General features: G+C 36.7%; 1 protein-coding gene across 5 annotated transcripts in view; it reads right to left on the bottom strand.

Moving 5' to 3' along the window:
* Positions 1 to 16,147, bottom strand: part of arhgef7a (Rho guanine nucleotide exchange factor 7a) — a 180,189-nt gene that overhangs the window by 61,992 nt on the left and 102,050 nt on the right. The gene's annotated exons all lie outside the window — the stretch shown is intronic.

Raw genomic sequence — 16,147 nt, 5'->3', positions numbered from 1 at the left:
ATCATGAAATAATCATTCAAAGATTTCATTTCAAAGACTAAGTATTTGAAAATAAAATGAAGATGAATGTGAAATCAAACTGACAGCGCTTCTGCTAATCAAATTTGAAGTTTTTGTAAAGAAAAGCCACAGCAGCCTATTGTAGTAATAGTAATTGTTTCCTTGTCAATCGCTAGCAACACAAGCACTTGATGAGAAACAAATTCAATATCAGACTCTGAGAGCAATTCATTCGCTTTTCTAAGGCCGATCAGAAAGCCATCAGTCATCATAGGATGCAAACTTCACAATAAGGTCAACCTAACCACAAAGTACCTCTAGGTTTAGAGTCTGAATAAATGCAAAAGAAGACATTTCAGACATGAAGTTACGCCAATAATAACACACACAGAAAATCAATTACCACCAAAAAGAAACATACACTACAATGTCAAAAGGTCATGGAGAAAATCCATTGAAACTTTACACTCTTACACATTAAACACAAACTCAAGATTACACCGTTCGAGCAACAAATTATTAGGTTATTCAATTCAGAGCAGAAAATTGAGATATTCAGAAAAGACATACTGACAAAAGACTGTTGTCCCTCACTGCAGAAACTGTTTGCTTTGTATGTTTGTTTCCTCTCCTGGGTTTTATACGCACATTATTTCCTCTTTTTTAAATAATATTAAATTTGCTCCAGATTTAATAAGCAAAATGTGGGTTAAAAGGAGGACAAGGAAGAATAATAATGAGGATTAAGGATCAGAAAATAGATTTCAAGGATTTACATGGAGTACAAATGTGTGTGTGTGTGTGTGTGTGTGAGAGAGAGAGAGAGAGAGAGAGAGAGAGAGAGAGGTCTCTCTGAAAGGGTTAAACTTGACTCTCCAGCTTTTATGCTATCATCCTTAGTTAAATTGAAGAAGAAATTAGCAGAGGAATTAGCAGAGCAATTACCACTTTAAATTGGACTAATTCCTCTGGTCTTGTCACAGCTGTATTCCAAAATATGTGTTTTTTCCCCTTCCCCATCTAGCACACTGTTATTAATTTTTCTAATTTGAATCTTCGCCTTTTCACCAACTGACACCTGGGGCTGCTGATGGGGCGCCTCTGTCAGACCTCTTTCAAATCTGCACCCCTCCTCGTTCCCTCTTTCACCCTCCCTCTCTTGCATGAACATACTGTATGTGCCATATTCAATCCATTACACCGTTTTCAGCCCTATCTTTATCTTTGCCTTTTAGCATTTACATTTTTTTCTAGCAGCTGTTCAACATCTACCTCTTTCTGCACCAACCACATGAGAATATGAAATAAAGCAGGTAACGGTAAGGTGTTTCAGATATATTTACTGTGATGAGTTGTTCTTACTCTTCTAGTGTTTCAGCAGATAAATATCAATGTAATCTAAACATTTTAAAGGTTTTCAAGAGCTACTCACACATCCAAAGTGTGATTAACCTCAAGCGTATTTATTGACTGGTTGTCTATTACCCAGTTCCCCAGGTGCAGGCTCTGATACACTGTGTCTGGAGACCAGGTTTATAGGATTAAGTCTGACAGCTTATTCTGTCTGCTCACTGAGTCTGGATACATTCACCTTTGTCTCTTGTTGTCTCTCTGTATGTAAGCGAAACAATCAATTTGATTACTTAGAGCGGATAGGACATCTGTCACCCCTACTGCAGGGACTTAAACCAGTGATGTTTGATGCATTGAAACCCAGATCATTGATCCCCCCCATGCAGGATTTAGGGTCGTAATTACCCCCTGATTGGAATAACATCCGATCAATAGTCAATAATAGACCTTGCTCATCAATATCGCCATAAGGGTTAACTGTACTGTGCTCAGAGATAGCATGAGACTTAATTAAGCCGATTCATCTGTACTCTCACTGCTTTCATCCTTTAAGGACGTATCAGATTGACTGTCTAAAGCTGCGCTCTGGAAAGTATTGGAAAATGTCATTCGTTGAGAGCGGGCGTTTGTTAGGCACATTGTGTGATGAATTCAAATCAAAATACCAGCACAAGTTATGTGGTGTAAACAAGTTTGGTATCTTCTTCAGTTTTTAGCGTCTGATATGATTCTGAAAACAGCTACTCACTGGTAGAAGGTGTATTAATATTTAATTAAACAGATCCAGAGTCCTGTTGGCAGGATGTTATTAGTTGAACTGGTTAATGTAAAAGGACATAGAACTTGATAGTTAATGTGATATTAAAGTATGGAAGTTCTCTTTTTGGTTTCCCAAAGAATCATTTAGTTAAAGTTTCTTCAAAGAAAAATTTTTCCATATAGTGTTAGGAACTTTTTAATAAACCTAAATATTTTCAAAATAATTTTCCACTATAAAGAACCCTTTTGTTGAATGAAAATGTTCAAGGAACCATTGATGCCAGAAAAGAATCTTTAAAGAAAAGTAAAAAAAAAATGATAACAAGCAAATCTGTCAATAGCTACGTTTCCATCCAAAAATGCAAATTAACTTTATGCGCAAAACTGAATTATCGCATAAAAGACATACGAATAAAGCAGCGTTTCCATCTAATGAGTCTAATGAGACGCTCTAGATTCTGGAGGTAACTAATAATATAATAACACTAATACTGGGGGGATGCAGTAGCGAAGTAGGTAGTGCTGTTGTCTCACAGCAAAAAGGTCGCTGGTTCGGGCCTTGGCTGGGTCAGTTAGATTTTCTGTGTGGAGTCTGCATGTTCTTCCTGCGTTCGTGTGGGTTTCCTCCGGGTGCTCCGCCACAGTCCAAAGACATGCGGTACAGATGAATTGAGTAGGCTAAATTGTCCGTAGTGTATGAGTGTGAATGAGTGTCCGAGTGGCATCCGCTGCGTAAAACATTTGCTGGATAAGTTGGCAGTTCATTCCGCTGTGGCAACCCCAGATTAATAAAGGGACTAAGCCGAAAAGTAAATAACACTAATACTGAAATGGTTCAAAGTTTTAGAATAACCAAAACAACATTTTAGACACAATTTTGTCATCACATGATCTCTTATACAAATTCACATGACCTTTTTTACTGCACATACTGGAATTGTTTTGGAAAATGTGTTTCCATCTCATATTATGCGCATCTTTTCTTATCAAATGAAAAGTTTATCCTACTGAGTTATGTGCATATGTTTTTTATGTACATTTTCAAAATTTATGTGCACTTTGGCAGTTCCATCAACCGTGTTTTTTATGAATATATCCAAAATGCACATAAAAATAGGTGGATGGAAACGTAGCCAATGTTACATTTAGATACTTGATGACAAAATACGCGTTCATGCATCTACTTTTTAAAACAGCTTAAGAATATTTACCTGTTTGCAAAACAATTTAGTTTTTAGAAATTATGATTTTCTGGAAAAAAAAATCCTTACATTTAAGAACATTATTCAACATGTCATTATTTAACATTTAAAGTCTCCAAGAAATCATAAACATATGATTTTGTTCACAATTCATCTGTGCATGTCATTACAAAAAATTGCACTTCTCGTCTTTAATTAAAATCTGAAAATGCACTTTCTGTTTTGTTTTTTTTTTTGTTTGTTTGTTTTAGTTAAATTTTCAGATTACGTCTATCTTAGGGATTGGGCATGGCTAACATATTTAACTCTTTCCCCTCCAACTGTCAGCTTTGACAACAAGCAGAAATGTCGAAAAGGATGAGTCTGTTAGGTTGTAATAAATTTCCCCAAACCCTTTTCCCCATCTTTCTGTATGAAACACCTACTTTAATACATCCACTCAGCTCTAAGTAGAAAAAACAAGCCACACCCACTGTTTTCTCATTTAATAATCCGTTTCTCTATAAACTGCATCACAATACGAAAAAAACAACAATCGCAGCTTCCAGCTCATAGAGACTTTAAACACATTTAGACGTGATACAAGTTTGATTCCCAGCTCGAGCTCCTTTGCTGATCATTTCCCTATTTTTGGTTCCCTCTCTTTCCTGTCTGCAATCTCCACTGTTCTGTCCATTAAAGGTAAAAACCCTGAAAACATTTTTCAAACTTCACCTTAGCAAAAGCTTTTCAACAGGTAAGTTTACACAAAATAAAAAACAATCTGTTAATTTACTCACCCTCAGGCTATTCAATATGTAGGTTCATTTTATCTTCAGCAGAACATTCAAGAAGATTTTTAGCTGAATTCATCTGTAGGCCCTGGGGTCAGTAAACAAACAGCAAATTTTCATTTTTGATTTACTATCCGTTTAATCAAAATCACACATCTATCTTTCCTGCTTTGTTGTCAGCTAATGGGGGAGAAACTACCGATAAAACGTGATCAGCTGCTATTAGAAGATTCACCAAACAGTCACTTGTTAACTAATAAAAGTGTTGACTCTAATACGTAAGCCTTTCATTTCAGTTTAGATCTAAACGTAAAAGCTGCTATGAAACCCTGACCTATAACACATCTTTACATTAGCCAAAGCTGGTTTCCAATGTTGCATCAATGTTGCCATTCATGCACATGGTATCAATAATGTTTGAATGGGTGGTGATATCAATGGACTAATTAGCTAACCTGCAGAGGTCTTTGTATTGGTAAAAGAGAAATAAAAATCTTTTTGATATCAATCTGCATACGTGATATCTATAGCATATAAAACAAACATCATACAAAACAATTTAATGAAATTAAAGTGATATCCATCTTTTACAGAAAACTGAAATTTGTTGCTTATAAGCCCCCTAAATAATACTACCCAAATGAAGAGGCAGGTTTTGCTTGGCAGAAAATTTAACTTGATATAGCTGAAAGATCTGAAATGTGCCGCTTTACAGTATATACAAATATACAGTTCTTAGTTAAAACTTAAGCTATGAACTCAATTAAAATCAATTAATACCCTTTATTGTGCAATAAAGACGCTTAGTTGACATTCCAATTCATAGATAACTCTTCCATTAAGCAAGGCCTGGGCTGATTGGCTCAATGGAACAGAAAAGACATTTAGAGTTTCTGAAACTGCTAATTAATTTCACTGTCTGAACAAAAATCTTTGCAACAACTAAGGGCCGGGACACACCACACCAACAGTCAGTCTTTGGGCTTCATTGTTCTGTCGGTCAGTGTTGGTCCAGCTATTTGGTTTGGTGTGTACCACAAGTTGCCTATCATCAGAGTAACATCTGAGCTTGTTGGCCTGGTTCAGCATGTTGGATCAGCATCGGCTGTTAGGTGAAGAAAGCACTCTGATTGGTCGTTCAACAACAATTCAGCGCAAGTGTGTCGTGGTGTAGGGACATACAAGTAAATAATTAAAGTTTCAGAATTTTTTGCAAACGATTCATAATATTAGACTATAAGACATATTTGCAGAAGCGAATCTCTCTGTGGTGACAATTATTGTGATAATGGTACTGAACGCTGCTTTGTTTACGATTTAACATTCCTGTTGTGAACGAGAAAACACAAAATGCCACCCACAGGTGTGGAAAGACCTGTCTGCACACACAGGCGCAGAACACACACTATGACTTCAGTTGGCTTTTGTCTGTTTGGTGTGTTCATGTGCAGTTTTTTTAACAATCATACAAAACACCAGAAATAAAAGTGATGTCCATCTTTTACAGAAACATTTTGTTTGTTTATAAGCCCCCTAAATAAAAATACCCAAGTGAAGAGACAGGTTTTGCTTGGCAGAAAAAAATTACTTGATATAGCTGAAAGATCTGAAATGTGCCGCTTTACAGTATGTACCAATATACAGTTCTTAGTTAAAACTTAAGCTATGAACTGAATTAAAATCAATTAATACCCTCTATTGTGCAATAAAGGCGCTTAGTTGACATTCCAATTCATAGATAACTCTTCCATTAAGCAAGGCCTGGGCTGATTGGCTCAATGAACCAGAAAAGACATTTAGAGTTTCTGAAACTGCTAATTAATTTCACTGTCTGAACAAAAAACATTGCACCGACTAAGAGAGTACTATTACTCCATTGACTTAATATGGGTTCAACTAATGAATTTACCTCGTGATGCATTTCTCCTAAGTATTTAAATTAAGATAAATATTCTTTAAAATAAACCGCGTTGACACAAATTAATTAGATATGAAGCATGCCTTTTCAAATTATACTACTCTAATACGCTCTTTGGCAATTTTAATGCAAAAGCCAGTGTTTTGTATTGCATTGACGGCTATTATATAAATCCATAATGAACAGACATACCAAATAAAAAGCAAAATCAAATTAGTCTATACAATTTCAGGGCACGCGCAAAGTTTTAAGGTTAAGGACATGTGCATTCCTGCTAAAATAAATGTAAATAAGCATTTTTTTCTAAAATCTTTAACATTTCAGATAAAGACGATGAGGAATTCATGGAATTTGTTGAATGGAAGTTGGCAAAACCTTGTACTGTCCTTACCCTTCAGTACAGTGATTGTGAATAGATGGGAGGCTCTTGTCCCACATTACAAGCCAGAGGCATTTCACATTTCTTAGTATGTTTCATCTCATGTGAAAAAAACAGCTAATGTTATTACCAAATTTATACACTAGGAAGAATAGGATCAACGGAGGAGTTGATGTACAATGAATTTACATAAGTGTACATACGATTTCCCTTACTGAGGACTCTTGCTGTGTCCTTTTTAAACAACACAAAGCATTTATTGTGGGAGGCTTCTGGGCTCTTTCCGTTTGTAATTTCCTGCTTCATCTAGATTTTAATAACATTATGCAGTTTTTGTCCTGCATAACAGTGCTATTACAGTGCATCTTGACCACATTTGCTGTCTTAACCAGGAATTTAAAAATGAACGATAGCGACATACAGTATCTCTGTCTGCGTAAGCTGTCTCTCTCCATCCATCCCCTTCTCTCTCACTAACAGCTGACATAATAGAATCAAAAAAATCATTAATCCCATAACCAGAAAGAGGATGTTGAGTTTGAACAATTTTCGTTTTCTGAGATGCCTTTTCTTTTCTATCTCTGTGGAAAAATGCCATTCCAGAGATGCTTCTTTTCTTGCAATCTGCTCAAACAGAAGCATAACATCTTACTGGAAAAATAAACAAAGCAATGTGAAAAAGATGATGCGTTCAAGTCATGTCAGCAAGATCTTATTTACAAGTTAAGCCTGTGAAAGCCACCATAAAGTCATTATGAATGGACAGCTTGGAACTTTTTTGTTGGGAAGTTGGACAATGTTTACTGAACTAGCTGCATGCTTTTCATTAACCCTAATAATCTGTTTGCAATCAGGATAGTGGACTAGTCCAAATTAATTAATGGCATATGAAGCATGGAACAAACTGATACTTTCTTGATACTGCTTGATAAATATAAGAAGTGCATGAAAAAGATTATTGTGCTTGTTGTCTCCTGCGAAACACTCAAAAAATGTGTTTTGCTGCTTGTTCAAACCACTTATTTAAAATCAGCCGAATCAACAAAACTTTGGGGGAAAACTCTACAGTATATTGTTGCAGTGTGCACATGTCCAATAGGAAGCTTTTGAAAAATAAACATCAAACATGTTACTACTGCATTCATGTTGACACTGTTAGGAATTATTAATTGGAATGATGTCTTTCTGTTTGAAACAAAAGGTAAAACAGTTTAGAATAATATTTTAAATAATATGAAGTTACATCTGCAAAACCCCATAGCATTCTAACACACTAAGGGCCCTATCATACTCCTGGTGCAATAAGGCGGAAGACATGTTTGGCATGATTTGTTGCTATTTTCAGACCAGTGCAACCTTAATTTTAACGTTTTGTGCCACAGTTGTTTAAATAGCAAATACATTTACGCCACTTTGTGAGCTCACAGGTGTTCCGGTCTAAAAAGAAGGTGTGTTAAAGCACATGCTATTTTAAGGAACTGAAACATGCCACTGACCAACTAAAAGCAGGTCTAAAGTTCAGTGCAGATCGTGTTAGTTATGCGCCTATGCAGGTTAATACACACAGGGTGTACAGCAATACACAAATATCTTTACATATGAAACAAAATTTGAATATTAAAATGTTATGTAAATGTTACGTTAATGTTAAAATGATCATTTTCTACATTAATATAAAAACCACTGCCTTCATGCCTTCTTCATGTTGTGGGGCTTTTTCAGTTTATTTATGACAATTTGCATTTGTATAATGTTATTATTATTAGCAGTACTTTTAATATATGCATATTTATATTTGTTTTAATAAAAACAAGTTTAGATTTGTCCCCCTGTGGGGTTTTGGAGATGTATGCATTCAGTTTTTCTAAAACTCGCCACGTAAATAGCAAATGCACCATGGTGCTGTGCAACTGACTCTTAAAGGGAATGGGAGATAAGACTCTAATTGGGTTATTCTCAAAACACACCCATAACTCATTAAGAGCATAAGTACAATACTGTTAGATCATGCTCTGCTGGCCAGACAGTATTTTTCCGTCCTTAAAATAGCAAAAGTGGATTTGGACACACCCTTAATGCTTTTGCAACATCTTTTTTATGTTTTGCGCCTAGATCGTTAAAATAGAGCCCTGAATATCAATTAAAGATTCTGCACTTTAAAAAGGAATATCAGACAAACTGTGAAAAAATTCCCTTGCTCTGTTAAACATTATTTGAGAAATATTTAAAACAGAAAAAAAAATCAAATGGGGCTTATAATTCTGACTTCAACTGTACCAGTAAAAAGTGATTACATAAAAAAGTGAATAAACCCATTGACCTAAACAGTATTTCTGCTTTAAATGTAAACAGTTAAGCTCATGAAACTTAATTTTTATAATGATGCACAGTTTTTTACTTAATATTTGGAAGCAAGGAATTTACTTACTTTTTCAGCTAATCGCTTTACAATACTTCTTCCTTTTAAAAAGCATCATCCATGTACTAAATTGCTTTTGTAGATGTTTAATTCTTCTCTGAGGTCAGTGAGTAGATTACATGGCCTTCAGTGCTCAGAAGCAGAAAACAAGAAAAAAGTTGGTAATATGGTAAAAAAATTAAAAGTTGAAAATAGAATGAAACTTCAATTCCTGCCAACATTTTATCTACAAAGAATGTATGATTTTATGCTCAAATCATACTAGTATCTTTAACATCACATTTTATTAGGTTTTATGGATCAAATTCTAATGGAAATGCACATTTATGTTCAGAGTGATGCTATTTACATTAACATAACCAAAACAGCTTCAAAAAACACTATTATGCAGTATTTTGTTTGTTTGTTTCTTATATCACATAACCACGTTGCTTTAACCAAATTCAACTGACGTCGTAATTACAACTTGCCAACTCCTAAATACAAACTTTCCAGGCAGACTTGAGCACATCACAACAGCAGAAAACATTGAAGTGAAACAAATCTCCACCATTCAGGCCGACGACTGAAAACCACCAAATGATTTTGATTTCAGCTGGAGAAGACCCCTTCAGCGATGTGTGTTTGTTTGTGTGTGTCAGTTGTAGTGTGTGAGAGAAGTGCTGGTGCGGAAGAGCGAGCTGAGAGTGCTTACTGTCAAATGGAGGATGAGAGGGGCGTCAAACACCGCGCTGTCACTTTAACCTTTGACCCTGGCTGAAGCAGAGTCTAAAGTAAAGGAAATAGAAATAACCTCTGACACGCACAAACAAACAGACACGCTAAGACAAACGTAGGCGCAAGCCCAAGCAATATTTCATATTGGAAGAGTGAGAACGAAGCGATTTGAGTGATGTAATCATCCTCAGAGCAAAATCCGCGGCACCTCGGGAAGCTTATCAATTACAGAGAGGCATCTCATGTACTCACAGCTATGATCAAACAGACTATCACACAACAAAGGAAAATAAAGGGTGGATTACTTTTCCCCGGCTTTTCCTAATTCCCTGTCAGCTTTCACTAAAGGTCCTGCAATGCTAATCTGTCGCGCTACAGAAGGAAAATGTCAGTTCTGTATCCGCTTTATCTGGAATTACACAGATATAGTGGAAAAACTTCCCATCAGATAAGAGTTCATCTTCTCCATAGGGAAGAAGAAGAAGAAGTCGCAGCTGCCTGCTTCTATATCTAAGAGGAAGATAGCGGCTAGACTGGACTATACTGGCAATCATAATGCTCCCCGACTCATTACAGCATATTACAGCACCCTTTCTTTCCTTAACCCCTCTGTCTCTTCCTCCGCCTAATTCCAATTCCGGCTCTTGTCAGAGAGGAGACTCCTGTCAGATAGCGCAAACTCGCTGGACATATCATCAGATGGCGTCTTGATTCAGGACAGCCTCATTCAGCTCCCCACCAAAAAGCGATGATGGTGCAACAAACTGGGAGCAAAACAGAGCTCTTGGGTTTTGAAATGGTGCAAGGTTGCTGGTTTTCTTTTCTGGCCAGTTCTCCTCTTTATCATAGTCACATCTTAATTTATAAGCGAGTCGTCATTATCACGTCTGTCAGCCTTGTTTAACCTCTCCTGATCTCCCATGATTCCCTGCTGGCTGACAGACATGATTGCTTGCCTTCTGTCCGCCTGCTGATAGGAGCTGAGTGATTAGCCCGCCTTCTACAGCTAGACAATGATGCATTGGAGTCAGCAGTCTGGACTACATATTAATGAGAGGGGTTGTGAGACTTTGATAAGACTGGGCAATGATACACTTTGGGAAATTTGGGGGTGACGGTGAGGAGGTGGAGGAAACAGGGAGGGAGGAGAACAGTGTGAGGCTTTTAGCGCCGTTGAGCTATTACCTCCCCCCCACCCCCCAGCAAAATCTGCTACACATGCACCTTGTTGAGAGGATAAATAAATAACTGTTTTGCTGTAGGCCTACATACCATCTCGCATGTCTGAAAAGAAGTAATTGACATGTAATACAATGTCAAATGTCTCACACTCCATTTTCACAGGCTCCATCACTGAATGAAAGATCAGTTTTAGATTTTGCTACAATTATATTTGACATATACAGTTGAAGTCAGAATTATTACCCCCCTTTTGATTTCTTTTTCTATTTTAAATATTTCCCAAATGATGTTTAACAGAGAAAAGAAATGTTTACCGTATGGCTGATAATATTTTTTTCTTCTGGAGGAAGTCTTGTCTAGAATAAAATTTTTATTTTTTAAAAACCATTTTAAGGTCAAAATTATTGGCTAGTATTAGTTAATAATTTCTATAGTCTACAGAACAAAACATCATTATACAATGACTTGCCTAATTACCCTAACCTGCCTAGTTAACCTAATTACCCTAGTTGTATAGCTGTAAAGCTGTATAGAATTGACTTGAAAAATATCTAGTAAAAATTATTTACTGTCATCATGACAAAGATAAAAGAAATCCTTATTTAGAAATTAGTAATTAAAACTATAATCTTTAGAAATGTGTTGAAAAAATCTTCTCTCTGTTAAACAGAAATTGGGGGGAAAATATTATTCAGGGGGGCTAAAATTCTGACTTCAACTGTACATTCATTCATTAATTTTCCTTTGGCTTACTCCCTTTATTCATCAGAGGTCATTCATCAGCGAAATGAACCGCCAACTTATCCAGCATATTTTTTACACAGGGGATGCCTTTCCAGCTGCAACCCAGTAGTTGGAAACATACATAAACACTCATTCACACACATACTCTACAGTGAATTGAATACAATTCAATTCACTTATACACATGTCATTGTACTGTGGGGGAAATCGAAACACCTGGGGGTAACCCACAAGAACATGGGCAGAGCATGCAAACTCCACATAGAAATGAACCAGCCAGTCGAGCCACCCTGTCACCCTATATTAATTATTCTTTACAAAATATAATTTTTTTTCATCAGCATAAAATATTAAACACGATAAAAGTCATACAGGCGACACAGTGGCGCAGTAGGTAGTGCTGTCGCCTCACAGCAAGAAGGTTGCTGGGTCGCTGGTTTGATCCTCAGCTCAGTTGGTGTTTCTGTGTAGAGTTTGCATGTTCTCCCTGCATTCGTGTGGGTTTCCTCCAGGTGCTCCCGTTTCTCCCACAGTCCAAAGACATGCGGTACAGGTGAATTGGGTAGGCTAAATTGTCTGTAGTGTATGAGTGTGTGTGTAAATGTATGTGTGGATGTTTCCCAGAGATGGCTTTCGGCTAAAAGGCATCCTCTGTGTAAAAAATGTGCTGGATAAGCTGTCGGTTCATTCCGCTGTGGCGACCCCGGATGAATAAAGGGACTAAGCCGACAAGAAAATGAATGAATGAATGAAAACCATACAGCTATAATGTAACACTTCACTTGGAAACCGATGGTGTATAATGTGCTTTTAAACATGCCAAACCATTTTTGCCAATTAGTCAGCAAGATAACATTACTTCATTATGAAAACAATCATAAATGATAAATTTCATAGATGTAAATCATAAGCATTTTTATTTTAACAGATTTTTGAATCTGCAGGTTGTAAAAAAGTTGAAACCTTTTTAAGGCAATGCAGCACTAAACAAAATGATAAGTACAGCAACAGTTATGGCCCAAGGTGGACTAACACTGGAGAAATAAGTTATTTTTGTGCAAAATGTTAATAATAATAATAATAATAATAATAATAATAATAACTAAAAAAAAGAGGTCAAAGATGAAAATCTAACAAAGCTTATACAATTTCCCCACATCTGAGCAAAAGTAATAACTAAAAAAACAAATATAATAGACCCTTTTCACATTTACAGGTTTCTTAGTAGCAGAAGGTTTCATGGTTGAGCAAACTTAGAGTGAAGTAAATGGGATATACCCTTTCCCCAAACCCAACCAATAATGTTTTAAAAATAAACAATTAACCCGCCCACCCACTTACTTAAACCCAACTGCAGTGTTTTAAAAGCAATCCAGAAAAAGAAAAGCCCCCTGATTGTTCCCACATTTTCAGAATTTACCACATTCTCACCCTGTTATTTACTTGTTTATTTTATTTTTTATAATAAATTATACTATGGTTGGGTCGATAGACGATTGCTGAGCCGGCATCCCAATCCTCCACCCCGCCCCAGTCGCACCAGCAACCAGCTTGCGAAAAATACTGTTGCCTGGTTCCTGTTGGTTGTGCACCTTTTTACCAACTAAGTTTGTCGACGCCATTATAACGACACAGCTCACTCTGCTTATTTATGCCAGAGTCTCGCGGAAAAAGTGATTGACAGGTGGTAATTTGTGTGTAACTTATCTTTATTTATTTATAATTTGGTTATGGGTAAAACAAAGACCACGCGGGTCAGGTAATTGAAGCGTTAGGCTACAAATAATTAATTAGTTATGAATTAATTATTTATTGATAAATAATTAATTCATCACCCCCGAGGATGACGATGCCATCGTTCAACGTGATGTTTCACATTAGACATTGTATGATGCCAAATTGGTCGACATCGCCCAAGTTCATTCATTTTTATAAAAATATAATCCAGATAGCATATGTAAGTGGGCCACTTTAGGCAGTTATGCTGCACTGGTGGTCTTCCTTCAGCCCAGACATTATGAATGTGAGCCTGAAGTGGCCCACCTGTACAATGGCAAAGAGGGGCTAAAGATTTAAATTCATAAGTGGTCCATTTAAGGCAGAGATTTAGCACTTATGGCAAAATGTAATCTGAATGTGAGCCTAATGTGACCCATGTGGAAAATTATAAATTTGGCCCAAATGATGGAGGACAAATGTGGGCCACAGCTGGCAAAAATGTGGCCTAGTCATTTAAGGGTAATCTAAGTCTAAACCTAAAGTGGCTCACACCTGTATGTGCAAATGTGGCCCAGTTATCTTAAGACATATGAGTGCCATTTTTGCCAAATATTTTCGGCACAGTAAACTCTGGCTAATACAGCCGTTAGCCAATAGTGGGCGAGAGAAGATATAGAAAAATGAAGTCCGGTTATCTTAAAACATATGTGGGGTCACTTTTGGTGAATATTCGGCACAGTAAGTTATGGTTAATGTGGATTTGAGCCAATAGTTGCCCAGAAAAGATTTGGCAAATGTGGCCCAGTTATCCTAAACAAATGTGGGCCACGTTTGGCAAATATTTGGCACAGTTATATCTGGCTAATATGGCTGTGAGACTAAAACGGCCCAGAGAAGATATGACAAACGTGGCCCAGTTATCCTAAAACAAATGTGAGCCACTTTTGGCAAATTTTTTGACAAATTTCTGGCTAATGTGGCTGTAAGCCTATAGCGGCCCAGAGAAAATATGGCAAATGTGGCTCAGTTATTAAATGTGGACCACATAGACTAAAGTCACCATCATGGAGAAAAGTGTTTGCTTTAGTTGGGCTCTTAGCCTTGTACCTCTTAATATAAAAGGTCTTTTAGGCTGCTGTAACTTTTAAGAACTTTGCTTGAAAAGTTTATTCATTACAGCAAACAAGCCAAGGAAAATAAATAATAAAATAAAATTAAGTGAGGCACAACCTGTGATGAAATAATGTAATTCACTGATGTCAACATTTAATACATTTCAAAAAGTAATGGAATAACATGCTTGGACATGCCACAGAATTATGAAGGTTTAGAAGCAAAAAAAAGTTCTGTGGTTCAATTTCTCCTCAAAGAGACATCAATAATTAGCGTATGAACCTCAACAATGGTGACAATTAGCAATTGAACAAAACTCACAAACAGGAGACTAGAAGTGACAAAATCAACAACATCAACATAAACAGCACAATCAACAGCGAACTATAAAAACTGGAGCATCAATAAACAATATAATGTATTCATACTGCAATGCATGCTGGGATTTTTGTACTTTGCCAAACCCCGCAAGTGTAAGGTTTAGGCCAGATCTGGGCCAGAATAAAAGCAAATTGTGGCCCAGAATAGGGTCAGTTCTGGATCATTTGGTTGAATTCTGCTAATATGTGGTATTGCTTTGGCTTATTTGTGGCCCAGATCTAACAAACAGGAGCTGACCGCCCTAGAGCCATCATTCCATTCAGTACATGGTCCAGATGTAAGTGTCTGGTATGGGCCGGATCTGGGCCAGAATAAAAGGAAAAACTGCGGCTCAGAATAGGGTCAGTTTATGGTTCATGCGGTATGTGGGCCGGATTTGAACCACATGAATTTTGCTAGCTGGGAAATATTAAAAAACTTTCTTGTGAAAAGGGTTCCTTGAAGTGTAACAACATTCATAATAATAATAATAATAACAATAATAATAATAATAAGAGCAAAAACATTTGATGACATTAAAATGTATATTTAAAAAATAATATTAAAGTATCACACTACAGTCTCTGAAACAGTAATTATTGGTCATTTTGAATCTTTTCCCTTCCCTACCCTCCTTTAAACCGCTGGGTTTTACCCATTTGCCAGCAAGAAATTTTTAATCCATTAAAATGTAATAAAATTCTGAATGATCACTTCTTCTTTTATATGTAAAATAAATACAGGTCAAAATATTTTTTATCTGCATAAATATCTGTCACGTCAATTGACAATGGAATATTATTTCACCCGTATCTTGACATACTTTCCGCAAATGTAATCTGAAAGCAGACACTTCACTTGCATTCAATGTGCTTTCTGTGTATATAAAATCACTTTTGTAAATTTAATTTGACGTAGACACCAAAATGTCTTTGACCCATGTGTCAGCTCTACAGCGAATACACAAAGTCCATTAATGGAGTCTCATGGAGTGTTCATCATCCCAAGGTTATTTTATCGAAACAAAAACCATTACATATTATATTTACTCATCTGTAACCAAACAAGCCCATATGAGCTACGTTCAAAACAGTGAGGAATTCAAGTGAGCAGCAATCTTGACATACAGAAAAAGATCTTGCTCTCTCCAGAAAGATCTATTAAGTCTGAGAGTAAAATAACAATAAGAGAGCGAAAATGTTTTCTGGCCACCCAGGCCTGCCTCCCTTCCATCCTTTCAAAGCAACTAATGGCTACTTGATCCTAAATGCTCTGTTTGTACGACTCTGCCTCTGAATATGTGTATTCCACAAAGATGGATGAAGAGAGAGGGAGAGAAAAAGACGAGAGAATGGCAGGCGGGATGAGAAAGAGATATTCTCCAAACGATTCTGTCAAATGTCACATCAGTGCTCAGCTAAGGGAGAGGGGCAGCCTGTGCCATTTCGACGAGATATGTTGCTGCATTTTTGGGGGGGATTGAAGAGAAGTTAATATCACTCTATTCTA

Source organism: Danio rerio, chromosome 9, assembly GCF_052040795.2.
Source record: "Danio rerio strain M-AB ecotype USA chromosome 9, GRCz13ab, whole genome shotgun sequence".
Classification (NCBI taxonomy): Eukaryota; Metazoa; Chordata; class Actinopteri; order Cypriniformes; family Danionidae; genus Danio; species Danio rerio.
The sequence above is the reverse complement of the archived record's forward strand: the minus strand, read 5'-3'. Positions and strand labels throughout refer to the sequence as shown.